The 21,226-nt window shown below is 38.4% G+C and overlaps 1 protein-coding gene across 3 annotated transcripts in view; it reads right to left on the reverse strand.

Annotated features, from left to right (window-relative positions):
• The window catches only part of Ac78C (adenylyl cyclase 78C), a 257,078-nt gene that overhangs the window by 179,822 nt on the left and 56,030 nt on the right, over positions 1-21,226 (reverse strand). For all 3 annotated transcript variants that reach the window (XM_019044443.2, XM_019044446.2, XM_072298338.1), the window contains exon 2: positions 12,225-12,320. The gene's annotated coding sequence lies outside the window, so the exon portion shown is untranslated. The remainder of the gene's footprint in view (positions 1-12,224; positions 12,321-21,226) is intronic.

The following is a 21,226-nucleotide window of genomic DNA, read 5'->3' on the forward strand; positions in this document are numbered from 1 at the left end:
ATCGGTGATTAAGAAAGAAATTAAAAGAATATGAAATAAGAAATTTATTCAACTTAATTCATCTTCTGAAAATATAATTCTTTAAAAAAAGAAAAAATCTCAGTAAACATAAACCATAGAAACTCGCCGGCCCCTCTATGTTCACCGAGATTCATATCAAGACTGCGAGAAGGTATAGCTCATAACAATTATTTTCCGTTCGTTTACCCACATGTGAGTGCTCGGTCTATACATTCATCGCACCTACTATGAAGGCTACCTTTTCTCGGAATAAATGATCGAGCCATGAACTTATTCAAGCGTTTTTAACGAGAACGTTTTATTGCGTTTCCTTTCATGAAACTTCCGACTATCGCCTTTTGAATACATTAAAAGAAAAACTCGATCTCCGCTCTGAGAGAGCTGAATAAATTCAATTGAAGACGGATACTTGGTTGCAATCGAATTGTCATTTGCAAGAATTGCACTTGGGAACTTTTGTGAATTCTAGCGTGGACCTCCTCTTTCTAGTCGGAAACTGTATTTTTACGACTTAATTCCGGCGAGCGCCACAGCAGCGCTGACTCGAAGTGAGATTGCTTCCTGAGGCGGAGATAAGTCGGAGCAACTGCAGGCGGCCAAGTTCGACAAATCAAAAGCGCGGAAAAAACAACGAGATCGCATAAAACAAATGCGATCCGATTCAATTACGTTATTTAAACAGACGCGAGGATTTTGCAACTAGCTCCCTCGCTTCGTCGCCGGATTGAACTTTCTCGCCGGGATATTTCAACCCGTGCTGTATAAAAAGGATACGCAGGAGAACGTATCGTCACCTTCCGGCCAAAATATCACAAGCGCCATGCGACGTTTAAAAATTTCCGCCACCATTTTTTTTCACAGAGAAATTGCTCAACAGAGTTGTCCGAAAATTTCACTGAATTTTCTTTGTGTCGTCGATAAAATTTTGTGAAATTTTCAAATAGGTTCAACCGAAAATTTCTCTGTAAAAAAATAAAATGGCGGCGGAAATTAAAAGTCGAATGGCGCTTGTGATTCTTTGGCCAGAAGGTGACTGTATATTGAGCAATTTGAAATATTTACCTATCCATGCTAAAAATGACGAATGAAACATGGTACTTCGTTGACGCTAACACAGGATCAACAAAGGGCAGGTGAGCAAAATATTTTGCTCTGTAAATTTGAAATATTCTTCAGCGGCCTCCATGTTGAATTTAATTCATTATTAACATGGTCACAGTGATCAACAGTGACCAATATATGGTGCCAAAATGGCACCAGCATCGGACAAAATTAGTTGGTACGATGTGAAAAGATGGTGGACTGATGTTGGGTCCACATAATATATTGCCGTGCTGAGAAAGAACGCCGTATGAACATTCGAGAGTTGCCAAATTTCCTTTGATAAAACATGTATTTTTGACAACATTCATGTGTATTTTTCCGGGTATTTTAGATTAAATTGCGTACACAATCGTCGGAAAATTTTGGAAGAAAATATTCACAATTTTTCCTGTTTACTCGGTTTGTATCGAAGGAAACTTGATAACGTTATCGAAGGCTCATACAGCGTTCTTCCTTAGCACTGCAGTATTCTCCGGAGTAATCTAGGCCCAGACGTGCAAAAAACATCAAAAAGTTTTATCAGATTAAAAAATTTAAACTACGTAAAGACTACGGGGGAGTGTTCAACTTAGGTGAATGGAGTGGAATCGTTTTAGACCTCATATGTGGGACATACACGTCAAAGGGCTCAGCTTAGCAGGAAAAACAATATCTGCAATGGAATGGATAAATCCCCATGTTTGCCAACCGGACCTCGGTTACAATCGCGGAACAGGAAATGCACGCGGAACTTTTGGCAAACGAAACTGAACTTTGAATACGTCCCGCAGGAGGAAGGTCCGAAAAATGTGCAGAACAAACATTGCAGCCGGCCAACAGGCGAAAAATAAATAAAAAAAAAAGTCGGCGAAAACACCAAAAGCACATTATCAGACGCTTCGGTGTCATCAAACCGTGGAGAAAATTCTAAAATTAACGATAACAGATGATTAAAATCCGAAGATTCACATGCGGATTGGCAACCCCGATGGGCTTGAAGACGCCAACAAAAACTGGGGGTTCGGCAGGTCTGAAAAGCACGGTTGCAGCCAGGCCGGGGGAGGTAGAAGGGGTAGATTTAGTTGGGGAGGATATCATCATTGATTTTTTATTTATCCCCGCGGATTTGCTGGACCGAATATCTGACTCGGGTGAAATGATGCCTCTTTCCGGTCGCTCCCTTTTTTCCTATACCATCAATATACACGATACCCACAGGTCAAGAAGAAGCATACAAATGAGGAACCTCAAAGATCACCCCCGCGGTATCTCCCCAGGTGCTTATCGAAAATTGCCCCTATGAAATAACGCTGAGGGGTAGAATCGATTAACTGATCGGCGATACTTCGAAAGACTTCATGGAGTGTGGTTTATGCTTCAAAATTATTGTTTATTCGCTGAAAACTGTACAGGCGGAAGGGTTAGTTTGTTTCTTTTTTGAGAATGACACAAAAGAGAGTTCTTAAGTTGACATCACAATCAATGGATGATGTGGATACATTCGTAGCCTCACTGTCGATTAACAAAGATGAGAGATGAAAACAACTTTTGTCTCACTACTTTCTCTAAAAATAGAGCGGTAAGATGTTTTCACGGAGCGATTGAATGAATAACGAAAAACTTTCCTTGGGAAGCGCACTGGTTTAAAAGAAAAACACTCAAAACTTTTACTTACGGTCTATTTTTTACTTCCTCACTCTCTTCCGAGTAATACGAATATACGTGTTTAGTGTTGATTCAGAACCATTGTTTGCAACTTACCGGAGTAAAGAACTTTGATAAAAAGATAGTTTGAATATTGGCATCTTGTGAATATATCGATGCATAGTTTACAGCTCTATGTGACTCAACAAAATTGAATAAAACCGATTAAATTATTTTGCATCTATCAGTACTACAATAAACAGATGATACATAATCAGAATCAAAATTACACGCAGTAATGTCTGTTTAGGCTTTAATTGTAGGTGCCCGTTTAACCTTTGCATCGGCAATAACTACAGATTGAACACTTTCCATGGTCGTAATTAATGGCGTTTATAAAGTATTTGAATCAAATTAGTCCGCACTGAGAAAAAATAGTTCTGTTCATAGGGCTCCTATACTTTCTTTGAACAGCTACAGAAGTTTCCGTCGGATAGAATACTTTGTCCTCGCGACCGAAGTTCTGTTTTCACAACAGAAAAGTTCTGTAAATATAAAAAATAAAGTGCAGGAGCCCTGTGAACAGAAGGTTCTGTTAGCAGTACCGACTATTTTTTGCATGTACCTCTTTATCGACACATCAGTATTTCCAGCAGATGATCTTCATGCCAAAAAATTGTTTCTGCGATGCAAAAATTTTAAATACTGAAATTACAATCTACATATATTCAAAGTATCCTTTCGTGCCGAAAAAAAAGTTTAGTTCCAAAAAAATGTTCGACTCCAAATTGTTACAGAGCACATCTTTTCCAGGAGAATGCGTTCAGTTCGACCAATTTGTTTATTTTTTAGATGAAATATAAAGTTCCTGAGAGGTAAGAGGTCTAGATTGTCGAAAGATCGGACTTCAGTATATGATAGGATCTTTTTTTACTTTATTTTTTCATGAGCGGAAGTTTTCAAAAATTGAACGGCACTAGTGACGGAAATAGCCAGGGAACGATGCCATCTTAAAATCTAAAGGCATCTGCGGGGACAGTTGATACTTTAATAGTGTTACGATGGTGGGTAAGAAGCTAGCTGAGGAGCATGCAGCCGGAATCATGTGCTCTCTCCGTCACTGGTGCGATCGTAAATAGGGACAAACCGACACTCCAAAAAAGAGATAAAAACTCCAAATAAAAGTCATCCCTCAACGGCGGGCTTGAGTTGACAAATCTAACGAAGTTTGATCAAACCAATCTTTTTAAGCCATGCGTCTCTTTCACAGAAAGTTTGATTTCACATTTGAAAAACGCTCTCAATTTATATGTAGACATACGAGAAAAAACACTGAGAAAATAGTAATTGTAATTTTTTAATTTCTCGGCTTTGAATTCTCCACGAAATGGTGTGGAGTTATGGACCCAGCACCATTTCTCTACCTTGTTATTTATGGACAAACTGGCATCCGACATCTAAGGCGCAGATTACAGGACATGATATTTATTTTGATAGTTAAATGACAATCACACGTGATCTACCTTGTGAGGTTTAAAATTTACTAAACTCGCTTTTTATTTTGACGGAGCATTTTAAGTTTCGCTGCTTTGAAGAGGACACCCAGTAAAAGAATAGGGACATGCAGGGAGGTTTACTTTACGCAATTCACTGCGTATTGACTAAACTTATTTGTTATTTTTTTCTCTCTGTGTAGACAGAAATAATCCTCCTTTTATTTTACATATGAATACACTGGAGAAAAAACACAGTGGATCTAGAGTCCAGATTCATAAAAAACATCGACAAGAAAAAATACTCTTGATTCAATCGGATTTTTGCTTAAATCAAGAACCAAGCCTCTTAATTTGAGCGGATTTCCTTTTGATTTAAGCAAAAATCTGATTGAATCAAGAGTATTTTTTCTTGTCAATGTTTTCAAGAGTCTGCGGACTCTAGATCCAATGTGTTTTTTTTTCCAGTGTACTTAAGAAAATTGAACAGTTGTTAGTGCTCGTTGCTTAGCTAATTTGGCAACTTTGGAACTGGCTGAGTTTTTCAATAGTTTCACAGAAGCCGTTGCGCCGCAAGAAACGGGATTTTATTTCCGTAATGAAATACGTTCGTTTCCGAACGGATATTGATAAAAACCGTCATTTTTACGAGAATAAAAGGGAAACGCATCAAATTACCGCGATGAAAAGGGATATTCTTCCAAGACGCGAAGGGGGTGGTGAAAAATTGCCGTGGCATAAATAAAAGAGAAGGAAAGATCCCAGAACCCCACTCACGATACAATCGAAGGGAATTTAAATAAATTTCAACAGCAACAAATCATTCATTTTGCTGTGGACCCCGAAAGAGATGAAACATCTTTTGGTTGATGATAACAAGCAGTTATTAAGATTACAAGCCAGATATTTAACGGAAAAACATAAAAATAATAATTTAGCCAATGTTTTTTTTATTTACGTATTAGATTTTTTTATTTTCTTGGTTGGATGTTTCATGATAACAGGTGTCTACTAGAACATTCTGGCCAAAAATCATTACTTATACAGTACTTTCAATCCATTCCCAATTATTTCAGTACCTCCTGAGCAGGGAAATTCAGTACTTTTTCAGTATACCTCGATTTGACGAAGTTCGGAAATTTTAAAAAATTTCAATTTCCTGCTCGAATTGCAACAAAAATGACAAAAAAATGAGAAAAATTCTGGACCGTCTTGTGGTATTTCAGCACTTTTTCAGTACATCCGAACCGTCCTTGAAAAATCAGTACTTATTCCCGGACTTCCGGAAAATTCCGGACTCGTAAACACCCTGAATTGAAAAAATCAGCAAATGCTCATCTCTTTGGGCAATAATAGCAATAATGTATTATTTTACCCAAACTCAAAGGGGTGGGTGCAAAATCGACAAAATTTCCCCCCTCATGGATGTTGACCAAATTTCAGTATGTCATTCCTCACTATGGGATACGCCTTTTCCCAAAATTTCACGGCCTGAAACGAATTTCTCTCCGCGTAGCAGCGTTGCCAAGTTGAAAACCGTCGAGTTCCATATCTTTTGAACGAAAAGAGATATTGAGATGCGGTTTGCGCTAAAATTCTCCAAAAATTGCGTTCTTTCGATATATGTACTCAATTTGATCGTTTAGGTAATTTAAGATTGCAATGATGCCATTTTTCACACTTTCTTAAGGGTCAATTTTTTTTCAACCCTAGTACATCATCAAATGCCGGATTCTCGATTCGAAAAAAAAACTGTTCATTGTATTATTCGTACTTTTCCATTTCTTTTGATATATTATAGCTCCCAGGGAAACGATTAGTAACGGAGATATGAGCAATCTAAGTTTACGCTCCGCGCGCGCCGACCGGAATCCGGGCGCCGCTCGCCGCTCTGAGTCGTCTGCACACTCCCTCTCTTAAGCTTCACGAGGTCATTCCTATGTATTTTTTTGCGTACTTTCCATTTCTGGCCTTTGAAAAGGGCTCCGATGAATTTTTAGGGGCCTCGCGGTCCATTGTTGCCATTTTTTGCTCGTATTTAGGGTTTTTTCCCTATTTTACTCACAATTCTACTGAAAAACTTAATTTAAACGGAAAACTGTGTGCGTTGAGGGAAAGAACGTAAAGAAGAAATAAAAATTCATGTAAAAATTTTTCCTTCGTTGCCAAATTTGCGAGAAAAATCGTACTAAAGAGCCAAATATTTGAAAAATTGGATAAATCCCCACGCCATGGTTTATGAAAGTGGGGCATAGCTTTCATATTGACGTACTTACGTAACAGATCTTACCTATCTATACAACATATTAAAAAAGCATAGTTGTATTTGGATTCCCACGATCTGAAAATTGTCCGGGATGTCACCTTTTGCGGTCTTTTCTTATGTGTAAGGTAGATCTTTTGAATGTTTTTCGACCTTTAGTCATCCTCCGTAGGGGTGTATCGTAACCATATGTCGTAGAACGTAGAAGGTTTTAGGAAATGAATAATGACTTTCATGCAGAATTGAAGAGCTTTTCCGGAAAAAGGGCACATACCGAAAAAACGTGTTGTGAGAAAAACGCATTTGAAGTTTTCATTCTTACTTTCTGGCCACTGATGATGACATACATCGGAACTGGGGCACTCATATCAACGTTCATACACTCCAGAATGAATAACGGCCATTGGTAAAACTTACACTTCTTCCAGTGTTGTGGGAAGAATTTTTTAAAATTATTCGTTATGTGCCCTTTTCCTGGAAATGGACCAGTGGTCATAGGTTTTGGCTTTTGAAGCTGAATTTTCGAGACTTCAACGAGTTTCTAAACAAGAGTAAATAATTCCGATTGACTAATAAATAATAATTTCGATTGAGAACGCGCGGGTGGATCATCTTCGATCATTAATAATGAAAAAGACTGCGAAACACGCGAAAAAATCGAAAAATTCAATCTCACACGAGACCATAAAAAATAAATCATTAATAATTAAAAAAATTCACGTGTGACTGGTGCAACGCGTAGAGAATCCCTACAATCCCTGCAACCCGATGCTATTGCATTGATTAGCAGAATCAGTGCGATGCATCTGTAGTGAGGGATCCTTATCAGTACCCATCACCTCCCTGCCTGCCCGCGCACTATCTCCTAAACGTCGCGGCGAAAGTACCCAGAAGCAAATAGATGAAATACGTCTGTGACCCCTGACTTATTCTTAGCCTCAAAAAACGTGGTCTCGTAGCTCCAAAAATTGATCAATTAAGCTGAAACTCGGGGCATTGGTACATTAGGATGCAAGGAATCCATTTCTGTCACCTCCGATAGAGGGCACATACGCGTATGTGCCCTTTTTCCGGAATGCTCCTCAATTGTGGGCTTCTCTTCTCATGCAGCCTCTCTGCCTCTCATCTTGGGGAAGTGGCCCGTAGCATTAAGTCATACTTAAAATTATAATTATAAAATTAAGTCGAAGTCATAATTCACTTTCCTAGAGACATCTTCGTCATAATTAATCCAATTTTTGGCACTTTAGGACGATTTTTCTTGAAAATTTGGCAACGTAAGAATAAGTCCTTACGAACGTTAATGATGTACTTTTTTACGTTCTTTTCAAAAATGAAAATTACAGCAAAAATACATACGATACACCCCTACGGAGGATGACTAAAGGTCGAAAAACATTCAAAAGATCTACCTTACACATAAGAAAAGACCGCAAAAGGTGACATCCCGGACAATTTTCAGATCGTGGGAATCCAAATACAACTATGCTTTTTTAATATGTTGTATAGATAGGTAAGATCTGTTACGTAAGTACGTCAATATGAAAGCTATGCCCCACTTTCATAAACCATGGCGTGGGGATTTATCCAATTTTTCAAATATTTGGCTCTTTAGTACGATTTTTCTCGAAAATTTGGCAACGAAGGAAAAATTTTTACACGAATTTTTATTTCTTCTTTACGTTCTTTCCCTCAACGCACACAGTTTTCCGTTTAAATTAAGTTTTTCAGTAGAATTGTGAGTAAAATAGGGAAAAAACCCTAAATACGAGCAAAAAATGGCAACAATGGACCGTGAGGCCCCTAAAAATTCATCGGAGCCCTTTTCAAAGGCCAGAAATGGAAAGTACGCAAAAAAATACATAGGAATGACCTCGTGAAGCTTAAGAAAGGGAGTGTGCAGACGACTCAGAGCGGCGAGCGGCGCCCGGATTCCGGTCGGCGCGCGCGGAGCGTAAACTTAGATTGCTCATATCTCCGTTACTAATCGTTTCCCTGGGAGCTATAATATATCAAAAGAAATGGAAAAGTACGAATAATACAATGAACAGTTTTTTTTTCGAATCGAGAATCCGGCATTTGATGATGTACTAGGGTTGAAAAAAAATTGACCCTTAAGAAAGTGTGAAAAATGGCATCATTGCAATCTTAAATTACCTAAACGATCAAATTGAGTACATATATCGAAAGAACGCAATTTTTGGAGAATTTTAGCGCAAACCGCATCTCAATATCTCTTTTCGTTCAAAAGATATGGAACTCGACGGTTTTCAACTTGGCAACGCTGCTACGCGGAGAGAAATTCGTTTCAGGCCGTGAAATTTTGGGAAAAGGCGTATCCCATAGTGAGGAATGACATACTGAAATTTGGTCAACATCCATGAGGGGGGAAATTTTGTCGATTTTGCTTTTGTTTGGCGCAATTGAATCTCACTTCATGATTCACGACGTGCGCTTGAATCAACGGATCAATCCTCCGCTAACCCTGTTCATCTCTCCTCCTTCAATTTCCCTTTGCAATAATTCACCATGGAGAAGCGTTATTGCTGTGAATACATCATTCAAAACCGCTGATCTGCAGAGTGATACGACTGCAGATAAAACGTTTTCCTCCGAGTCCATTCATTTTCCCATTTGTCTAAAGCTCCTTTCAATTTTGTATTTCGCACTCGACGAGCACCGACAACCTCAGTCGGCACCGCACAAAACTTTTTCCGCAACTATAACAATTAAAACTTTTGAGCCGAGGAAGGAAGGGGATGATGGGCGGAAAGCAAACTAAGTATGAAATAATGTCCGAGGGCTAAACCGGCAGCCCTTTGTTGGCAAAGAGTGCACAGGTATTTTCATTGTTTGATGGGAGGATAGGGGTAATTTTTCGAGATACCTCGGTATACCGTTCCGGACATTCCTATCGATCTCAAATTACGACAAAAAATAATTTGTCATCATCCTGTTAACCTCCTTACTCCAGAGCTTGACATATTCTAGAATGGAGACTTTGCAATTGTCTGAAATTTGATTAATTTCGTGTTTAGGTGGAAACTCCTACTAAAAGAACTGAACACGAGGATACATTTGGCTCATGAATTGAACAATTATTGGAGAGGATCGAATCTACTTAAATAAATGAGGACTTATCTGTAACAATAGCGGATGTGAAAAATTACCTTTTCGAAACACGCTTAAAAAACCGGTTTGTTCACACAAAAATTTAATATGTTTGGCTCTCGCATAATATACAGATTTCGAAGATCACATCTCAAGTTTTTTCTCAAAATTTTCTCGATGCCAAAACAGTTTTTTGAATGTTTTTCGAATAAGTACTTTTTCACATCCGCTATTGTTACAGATAAGTCCTCAAATGTGTTTAAATGAGAAATGCCGCTAGATGACGTCACTAGGAGGGACATTTTCTCACTTTTAAATATGTCTTGATACCATCTCCCATATCAAATTTGCTTTCAAAAAATTCCGCGAAATCGGCTCTTTCAGACCTTTCAGACGAAGCAATAAAAAATGTGCGTGCAAATAAGTCTCCATTGAGAGTGACATTTAAGCTCACAAGAAATATATTTTGATGGTAAATTAATCACGGTGTATTCGTTAAAACGATGAGAAAGGTTTGTGAAAATCCCTCAAAAATTAGTTGATATCATAACAATAAAATACGCGGTAGAATTGACCTAGGCAAGGAATTTGCATTCGCTGCTGTCACAAATACCACTCAGAAATAATCTAAACCCGTGATTTGTGTTGTAGAGTGCTCGGAAATTTTCCCAATTTTTATTGTCACTGTCGCTTCAAGGATTTTTGGAAAATGGGCGTACATTTAAACAATCTGAAACGCATTGTTTCTTTCATTCACGGGAAAAAAGCACGAGGTCGTTGAATGATATGGAAATTTCCAATTAATTGTGGTAGTACCCCAATTAATTATGGTAGCATCCCAATTAATTACGGTAGTACCGCAATAAATTAGGTAACTAACCCAAATGTTGCGGTACTACCCTAACTTGAGTTGCGGTACTAATACAATTACTTAGAAATGTCCGTATCATCCAACAAATTGGGGTAGTACCACAATTTTAGGGGATAACGCCTGACACTTTTTTTCCCGTGTTGATTAGCTCCGCGAGGGTTGTTTTTCTGAATAAGCATTGCAGCTTTTCATTTGCATTGCTCCTATTATTGATGCTCATACAGCTCAGCGGTATCATAGCTCATCATTGGCACATATTTGCATCAGAATCGGTTTTCATGGACGCTGAGTGAAAGGTATTTCGAGGAAAAGTTTGGCAAACAAGCCAAGAGAGAACAAAAGTTAGGGGATAAATTGGATTCGCATCAAATTGAGGGAAAAATTATGACTTAAAGTCGGGCGCACTGTAACTGGAGGTTCGGAACCAGATTACACGTTGATTGACTGAGCGCGGTTACGCTGAGGGCTTGGCGCCTGTTTTCCGCATTCTGACTATTTGAATGCGCTGACGCAGATTAATCTAAATTACTTACCCTCAGGATTGTTTTTCTCACGATCGCTATACTGTAGACACTCGTGAGAGGAAATAGTTGCTTGTAGTAAGAGGCCGCGCGAGTCAAATGAAGATTTATACAGATGTGTCGCTTTGGAAACACAGCCTAACTCATTGAATATGTAACTGCTGACACATGGGTGCGTAAGCGTATTTCAGCTTACAAAAGTTGAAATTTCCGTACTCAAATCTCCAAGTCCTGCACAGAGGGCTGTGAAAAGATCAATGGACCACTAGACAAGGTACGAATTTCAGCATTCTGATACATGTTTCTCAACCAAAGTTTCACGTAAAACACGATGCGCACAGCACAAATTACCGCAATTAACTCCTTACGAAGATATTTAATGATTCTTGATGCATGAATTCAAACCACCCGCTCATGAAAACTCAATGCTCTACGTGATCCACATCGCGCGCTAAACGTTTATCATGACAGTCTCTGCGATATAAAAATCTGGCAACCTCAATCTTGACGCTTTGGCTCAGCTATAGCAAATTGCTTATGGTTTGAACAACATATGATGGGAAATGAACATTGTTCGATTAAGAGGCTCGCTGAAACCGTTGTGGTGCGCGATTTGACTCACGCAGAGCTTTGAGTTTCTTGTGAGCGGGCAGTTCAAATTCCTCGTAACCAATGTGAAATAAAACCGTTAATATCTTCGTTAGGAGTTGTTTTTAATAATTTTCATTGCGCGAGTCTTGTTCTACGTGAAATTTTAGTTAAGAAACATGTATCAGAATGCTTAATACCCTCTCAAAGGAAATACATTTAATCCAAACATTTATGGATATAGTTTTTTTTTACCTTTTTTTTGTTGAAAAAAATCGACATTTTACAACTGCAATCCGTACAATCCTCCCCAAATTAAATCCTATATAAACGAATCTCCCCAGCTAAAAATATTTTCATAAAAGCAATAATCATTGTCATGAGATTGTTGACACCACGCGATTATAAGCGGATAAAGAGGTTACGCTTCTCTTCACACAGGCTGACAATGAGTGCATAGTTCTCTGAAAGACAAACGAAGCAGGTTGAATCCGGCACCATAAGTATGGGAATATGCTTGTTCTTCCTACTAAAAACTTTGCAGTCGACAAAACTTCCGAAGTCTTCAAACGTGAAATAATTACACCTTCGAGAAAGAGGAGAACTTGGTTATTTTAAACTTTACTTACGAATAAGTTATAAGGGTGCTGGTGATCAGAGCCGCTTGAATGACGGTTGAACATGATTTGCAGCGTGATACTGAGCTCTTCTTCCAAGACAATTATCTGAAAACAATCAAAAAAGTTTCCTTTTTAGTCAATGTCAGAAATATGAAAATTTTCTTTGGATACCTTGAGAGCGACACAGAGAATCGGCAAAAAGTTGCAAGATTTCGATCAGTATAACCATTTCCTAATTTCAGAGTACATAAGATTAAAGGGGGAAAAAGTTCAAAATCATTAACAAAAAGTAAACCTAACCAATGACAATTGATACAATATGGGGTGTGGACATCTCGACGCCTGGATAAAACTTCTCGTGTGCGTGTTGTATAAGCAGTGGCGTAGCTAGGAATTCTTTAAGGGGGGGGGGGGGGTTTCGTGACGGTAAATTTACATTATTTTGTGTACGTCCCTGATAATATTCTACGTCTGCCCTCCAAAAGTAAAAGATAAAGGTACATTTCACGAGGCTAAAGGGGGTCTGGACTCTCCCCTCCCCCCTTATCTACGCCTCTGTGCATAGTAATAAAATAAAGGCACTTCGGATTTTCTTGCTCAAGAAAAAAAATGCTCTGTAACAATTGGATATATTTCTATCAAACGGAACTAAGTACATTTTGACATGAGCCCTGAGACCCATAAAAGTATATGCATATCAGGGCTCACGTCATAATGCACATAGTTCCGTTTGATAGAAATACGTCCTATTATTCGCAGCAGCGGAGTAACATTTTTTCTTAAAAGTGAAAATATTTCGAACCATCATATGTATAAATAATAAGTCGCGATAGTCATCATTTTTGATTATAGTATTGCCTGTGAGCGAGCAATGGAGATGAAGGAAAATACATCGAATTCAAAATTCAATACACAAATTAAATGATGAATTTTTGGAAGCAAGTCCATATCATTGGTTATTGGTTTATTTATGCATCTCAGGCGTTATGCGTTACGTGTTCTTCTAATGATTTGGTATTATAAGAGTGAGAAATGATTTTACAGTAACTGCAATATTAGGTTTTTTGTTTCTCGTGAGAAAGTGTTGGGGCAAATATGTAAATCTTAGGAATTATTCCGTTACGGTAAATGAAAAGTGGTGGACTGACAGCCGAGTTACATTTTAAATTGCAGTTTTACAACGCATGTTTACTTTGCCTGCCGACAGTGCAACAAACTTGTTATTCGAGGAGAAGAGGCGGGGAAACGCCGATGAAAATCTGTGCATTTCGGCGTGAAAAATAGAAATTGCGGCAAAAATTTAATTTATTTACAACGCTTTCACGATGCAGTTCCCCGCTAAGTGATTGGCAAACACTTTTGGGATGCTAAAGAGGTAGTTCATCCGCGAGCGAGGTGCCGCAGGGGGGAGGAGGGGTTGCGGCTTCAGAGAAGCTTTTCATCGGCGTATGAGTAAATAATCCTTCAAAGCGAGGTTGCAAAACTGGTTGAAAATCCTGCACAATTCATGGGCTCAGTGCTTAAAAACTAACTAAAGACATTAATGAATCAGTGAGTTCGAAAACACACCAACTCGGAAAAATGAAAAAAATTAAGACACGAACAGTGAATGAAGAAATTAGTCTAAGAAAGAGATTTTTGGTGCCGAAATACAAGCACTTAAGGGCATTTTGAAGGTTTAAGTTGGAACAGATGCGCTAACTTCAATGACTTCTATAAAAATTGACCGTCTATTATGAAAATTGAGCAGTTTCGAGTTACCGAGTTGGTGTGTTTTCGAACTCACTGATTCAAATATAATTCGTATTTTTTTAAATTTAAAAATTGTCCATTGCATTATCATGTTCAATGTTCATTCTCCTATTATAGTCCAATAAATTTCTGTATCTTAACAGAGTGATCGTGCTTCATTCGAAAATTAATTACGAAAATATGTTGTAAGCGAAAAGTGAGTAAGGGCGAATCTCAATGGGTATGATCCAATTCTATACGATTGAACACGCCTCAGGCTTATCCAGGTCTACGCAATTTTCGGTCAGATTTAAGATCTGTCCGCATAGGAAATCCGAGCAGCCGAAATTGCCCAAAATTGAATAAAGAAAATAATAAAACAAAAAAAGGTGTAAAAAACGGGAACGGAAACATTATATTGTCCACAAAAAAAAAAAACAAAACAAAACCTGGATGTGCTTGAAGAAGGAACCTGATATATCGCCCGTAAGTCACGTAAGTATTAGTCATTAAAATGTTTGAATTTGATTATCAAAATGTATGTCTTATTATTATTCATGTAATGTTTGCTTCCCTTATTCAAAATGAAATCGAATTTTTAACAGAAGTCTTAAAAGAACCAAGCATCTTTGTTAGTATGCATACTTAAAAAATTGTTAACGAAAACTTCAAATTTCCGGAAGAACGTTTCACGAGGATGGAAACTGCTTCAGAAAATCTGAGCATGATGTCAGGCAACACCGCTATTAAGTTACGATATAGTATTGCTACACATATTCCAGTGTTACAAAAGAGATAGTGTGGGTGGTATATACGATCGCTTGTTACTTTGTATCCCACACAATTTAGAAACAGTCAAAAGTAGAAATTTAATAATTAGAGTTTATATTTTCTAATCTTGTTTTGAGTAGAACTTGATTGATACGGTGAAAATTTACATGGCAATCTCGCAAGTGCAAGGAATTTTTGTTTATGTGTTTATACCAATTTAATTACACTACTTGCCGATAGATAATCTTGTAAATGACTAAAATGCCGGCATGCTTTTCAATTAAGCGATATTTTATGATTGCAGATTCTGATAAAAAACTTTACAGGTTTATGTAATACATATAAATAAAGTTTAGAAAAATGTAAAAAGTTCTGAACCGGTTTAGGAAGCGTTCATAAAGTGCGTATCGCATTTTTCGGCATTTTTGAGCCCCCCCTCCCCCTTCTGGTAACGCTTTTGTCACGCAAGTCTCTATATCCCTTCAAAACAAAATGGCGTAACGCTGTCCTCGACCTCTCTCTGCCCTGAAGCGTTACGTAACTTATGAGCGGTCCCTGAGTTATCAAAGTTGTGAATTCCTTCTTTTTGATAGTTTGGAAGAAATTGATCCGGATATGTTCAGCTGCCGGCAGATTGAACAAGTGAACGTTGAAATCAAGCTTAAAAACCAACTAAAAATTTGAAGTATATCATGTCGCCGGCAATGAATCAAATCAGGCATTTTGTCCAATGCCTGGCAGATAGTCAAATGTTGACGGTTTACGAAAATTAAGGCGAGGAGCTTATGTGTTTTCAATGTTTTGGGAAAATGACTCATCAAATCTACAAACTCTTCTTGCTTTTTTTTCTTCTTCAAGTGTTTCTCATACGATCAAATGCAAAAATTTTAATTTATGTCTTTCACGCATGTAAGAAATTCTGTATTTTTTGACATGCTGGAAAGGTCATGCTAAATGATCACTCAGGAGCTAAAACATCGTTTAAAATACTATTGTATGATGCACATGTTTACAGAGAATTCTTTCTTACAGGGGCAATGAATTATTTTGTCTAAAATTAGGAAAATAAACAGAATCTCAATCGATGTAAGAATATTTTACTGCATGCCTAGGATTTTGATAAAATGCCTGATTTTACTAATTACCTGCGACATATCCATCGTAGGGTTGGTAATATTTTCTCGAGAGGTCATAAATTACGGCAGGTACTTAAATTCTTACTCAGTCTAGTCATCTCTTTACAAGGGAAGGCCTCTTCATTTCCCCAGCTGGCAACAGTAGGCAGGATACTGTCGTCAGCCTGAACTTGCGGACGGGACACGGGGGTGACGATAAGGGTTGCTCATTGGGGATGCAAATCACGTGAGCATGAGATTCGTTCGTCAGCGTGTGTCTCGTCTACACAGATTGTAGCGCGGGTTGCTTCTGGCTCCTTCCTCGCTGTTTCCCGCCCTGTTTATGGCTGTCGCTCAAAAGTAAATGCGCTAATACTTACCTGCACGTGATTCCCATCATCGCCAGCCTACTCGACCCCTCAACCAACCCCTCAATCACCCCGAGTTATGCTCTGGAGGGAAAGTGAAGAAAATACCATTTTCCTGGGTGGAAAACTCTTTTGAAGACATTTTTTTCATGTTTTATTTGTGCAATATACTGTGCAAAATTCTTACATAAAATGAAATAATTGAGAACAAGCTATTGATAAATTCTAGTAAGAAAAAGGAGGAGGAAAAACGGGGGTAGTACATTGGCCTTTGCCGGACACTTTTTACGAATGTACCCAAATGATGGCTCCCTTTATTCGATGGGTTGGTTTCAAGAGTGTTATTGCGTTTATTATGACACTTTAAATTGCCTATCATTTTGTACTTTGATGATCAGCGTTGAGATAACGATATGAATTTTAAAAAAGACTTTATGCGATTTTCAGAGACAGGTTTTTGTTCCTTCTTAGGTAGACCGCGGTCGGCGGTGCTCCCCTGAGGTGAATATTTTGTTATGCCTCGTTAAATGCACTTGAAAAGAATTTTCACGGGGTTAAGGGTGGAAATCATCGGATGGTATACTAATCCCGATTATTGGAATCTTGTCGTCCGGGGAGCACCACAACCATCACATTTGGAGGCGCAAGGGAATTGAGATCCACGCATGGAGCTTGCCCCAAACGTTGACCCTCCATTTAACCTCGTTTTTACCCGGAACAGGGAAATAAACCCGAATTTGAGACACATTAAACTCAATGAGCCTGCAATACAAACGCTTTCTCACAGACCGAATACAGTGAAATGAGTCAACCACATGCCTGTGCAACAGCGGAGGGACGATTCCTTCAATGCTGCCAAACAGCACAAGAATTCCTCTTATTTTATTTTCCGCAAAATTTTAGATTAGAAATTAAATTAAGCCACTGCCTGCGACGTAATATGTTGGCAAAACGGAAATTCAAAAATCCTCCATAAAAATCCATCATTTTCAAAAATCCTCTTTCTTTAAATTAAGGTGCGTTTCAAAAGTTCTATTCTCATTTTATTTTTCCACATTAAAAGTAGTGATGAATCATTCTAGGATAGAGATTAAACCAAATTCTCGTGATGATGATAGGATTTTATTTCACGAAATAGTAAAAAACTATTAGAAAAAATGTGTAAGGAATTTTGCAACTCCGCGATTCGAGTTTTAGTTATCGTGTGATTCCATGTATGAAATATGTATCTCTTTAAAATATGCAGTTTTTGCTCGCCATATGCAGAATTTAAACTGAATTAGTGCGTGGAAGGATATTTTTAGTCATATTTGGCAGCAGTGCCCTCGTTTCTCATCCACGGTAACTTAATGAGCCGAAAGTTCAACTCTCCGAAAAATTGGTCGATGAGCCGGAAGGCTCGAGGCGTCTTTGAGTGGACAGTTTCCGCAGCGGGAGTTTCAGAAAAACTGGGCCGCAGAAATCGGCGGCCCAATTAAAAGAGCTCTCGCTTGAATGGTACGGAAAGATAGCGGAAAATGTCAGAATTTGAGTGTTTTTCCTCCGGAGAGGAGCCTTTGAGACGTGGAAATCCGTGAGGAAACGCAGAGAGAAAAGTCGTGAGAGAGGTAAAGAGAGAAAAAGGAGTTTTCAAGAAAAATTGCTCTGCTATGCAACAGTGGTACACTTACATTCAACAAGAATTTTGATTCACGTTTCCTCTATCAGTGATGACACAGCTGTGCAAATTTTTGGCGATGTCATAATGTCAGAGGAAAATTCAGTCCTATATATTTTTCTCGGTCAATTTGAGAATACTTGATGAATTTCATCTCGTAAAGATTTTCTCGAAAAACGAGCTTTTACAGGAAACGGATGCATAGTAAATGAGAAAAAGCGTCATTTTTCAATCCGACAGCCACATTTACCATCAACAGCGTTCTTAAAAATTTCGAACGATTCATCAGATATACGTACAAGTGAAGTGTCCTCGGTTAGAAGACCTATATTCAATTGATACTCCCGTTTGCTACCATGTAAAACTCATCGAGATGTTTTGAGGTTAAATGATATCTCAATTGATGCGGTTTGTCAAAAAAGTGATGCCATTCTTCAGCTTCATCTATAATAATTAAAAAAAAAAAAAAAAAAAATCTCATCAAAAGGATCTTTGAACGAGCATGACAAAATGTTTCAACGAAAGCTGGTGGCCCCTATCAATTTTTAATTCAAAATAACAGCCTTATATTTGTGACCGGTCATCATTTTGAGATGACAATTCCAAGGCATTAACGATTGGAGCAAGACATTTTTCGTATTTTTGTTTAATCTAATCACGAGGTGAAGATACCATAAGGAAAATCGAAGTTATGACCTATGGCTCTAATCAGAAAGGTATCCCAAAAATGTATGATGGGCACCAAAAATGACTCCTTTTGACTCGGGAGTATGCCAAAATTTTGAGCATCTCTCTTGATTTGTTCAAAAATTACGCAGTATCATTACGACTGTTGAGTAACTTAGTGAAAGGCTTGTCGATGTTAAAACGCGCCAAATCACCACCAAAAAAAAATTTTAAAAAAAATATGGGGGGGGGGGGCGAGAATCGAGTTTTATACAAAATTTCGCGGCCCATCCTACGCCCAAGCTAATGATTCGGAGTCAAAATTAGAGTCAACAAACGAAACTTGTGACGGATGTTTAATGTATTTTAATGTGAGAGAAATTCAGTTCCGACTAATTTGATTATGATAATCAGGTCTTCCAGTAACTTTCGAGTCTTTAATGAGTGGCAGCGACGACGAATTACGCTCCGACATCGTTGTTCCGCACACGAAACAGCGCAAGTATTTTACAACGTTGCTAAACTTTCACTCAAAAATTGTGATTTTATTAGTCATTTCAAACTGAAATTTTCACCGATTTTCTTTCTGAATAAACACATAAAAAGTCACAAAATTGAAGTGAAAATAAAGTGAGACTGAGCAGACAGGGCCATTAGATTATGCGGTATGCAACGGGATGACAGCCGCGACGCGTGGGAAATGTGAAGGGCCAAAAAAAAGAGAGCGCCTTCAATTGTTCGTATATGCAATGTGGTCATCCCCGGACCACGAATAGTTGCATCCAGGCGCTAGCATCAAAGCAGCGTTTTGTCTGCTATAGTTTCGGTACTAGCTGAAGACGCCTCTTGTCGTTCACGATCTAAATACGAGCGATAAATTTTTGAAAGTATTCTATATTTTAAAAATGGAGCCAAAGTAAAGATTTACATTATGGATTAAAGGAGTATATTTGACGTCTGTTTGCAGACTTATCAATGCTTTCACTAGGCTTCTATTAGAAAGCTTTTCTCGTTATTTTTTCTGTTGGGCAAGTTAAAGTTTTTGCTCTAATGGAATAGTGTATAAGTGTTCCATCACTGCTGAATTTTTACTTTCTTTTCTTTTAAACTCATAAAGTTGAAAAGAAAACTCTTAAAATTTTTAAGAAACCTCTTTGTGGTACTTTTTACAATGAAGTTTACATAAGATATCATTTTAGTTAAAGTAGTGTTAGAAAACTCTAAGAATATTTAAAACAGTGTTTTAACATTAAACATGGCAGTGAATACTATTAAAAACTAAATTCAATACATGCAATAAAACAAGAAAAAGGAATAAGTAGTATATTTTTTAGATTTTTTCATACAAACACTGGATATACATTTTATCAAAAATATATTTAAAAAAGGTCTCCCGGAGCATCTTTTTGACCAATTTTACTGTGGAGTATTTGGAAAAATTTTCGAAACGCGATATTCATTGTCACGGGTGGAATATTGAGAAATTCTCTAATACATGATAAGTCTCAGTGATACGTATGCTAACTGCAAAAAGTTGAGCAAGAACAAAGATCAAAATTTTGCAGAAGCAGTATAAAATATTCTCACTAGTCACGTTGGCCAAAGAAAAAAAAAGCTGAAAGTTCATCACAAAGTCATAAACGCGAAGAAAAATTTGACGTTCCTAGGAGCCAGATTTCGAAAATACACTCCATCCCAGGAACACATTCATTTTTCGAAGTTGGAAATCTATTCCGGGAGTATTCCGATCATCCAAGCACGCGAACAAGGGGGAGGGAGGTCCGTTCTTCGATGAATTGATTCATCGGAAGTGTGATTTTGATGGGCGGCCGGCGCCGGAACCGATGGCTCCAGTCGTCGGCGGACATAAAACTGCCGCCAACGATGAGTGCGGAGAGTGCAAACCAGTCAACGCTCAACACACTCCACTAACGGCGAATTCAATGTCGCGACGAGGCCGTAATAATAGTCCTGGGTGAACTTGTAACGCACAGCGAATTGACTTCCAAGTGCAACCAATTAAAACCCACTGACGTCACGCGCATCTTCCAGATCCAGTTCCCCCGTCGGGGCCGAGACTTTTCGGCTTCGAGTCGCGGATCGTCGGAAGGGAAATGCAATTGAGTCGAGTCTTGCATCCAGGATGCAAGTAAGATCAAAACAGGGCTACCGTGTTTCTCTGCCGTGCTAAGGAAGAGCAACGCATGAACATTCTCGGGTCACGAAGTTTCCCCCGACGAAATATTCATTTTCGGGGAAGGTTATGTATATTGACCCTTTAAATTTTCAGAAGTTTTGGATTAAATTGGGATAAAAATTTTCTGAAAAATTTGCGAAAAATGGAGATGGTACATGTGTGAGGAATTTGCGATTTGACTGTTGATTCTTACGCAAAAGTTCGCGAGAAACACAATGGTGCCACTGGTTTTCTCTGAAATCAACTCCCAAGCTCAAAAAAAGCTCTCAAGTTGAGGCCAAAATGGAGGGGATATCCCACGCTATCCTGAAAGTCCACCTCTACATCAAGACAAACTCTCCATGCAAAGATAGGGAGCAAATACATTAGCAGTGTTGCCGTGTTTTTAATTTTAGAGTCGCCAAATAAAGTGGCAGCTCTGTCAATGTATTTGCTCCCTATCTTTGCATGGAGAGTTTGTCTTGATGCAGAGGTGGACTCTCAGGACAGCGTGGGATATTCCCTCC

Source organism: Bemisia tabaci, chromosome 3 (assembly GCF_918797505.1).
Source record: "Bemisia tabaci chromosome 3, PGI_BMITA_v3".
In the NCBI taxonomy this organism is placed as follows: Eukaryota; Metazoa; Arthropoda; class Insecta; order Hemiptera; family Aleyrodidae; genus Bemisia; species Bemisia tabaci.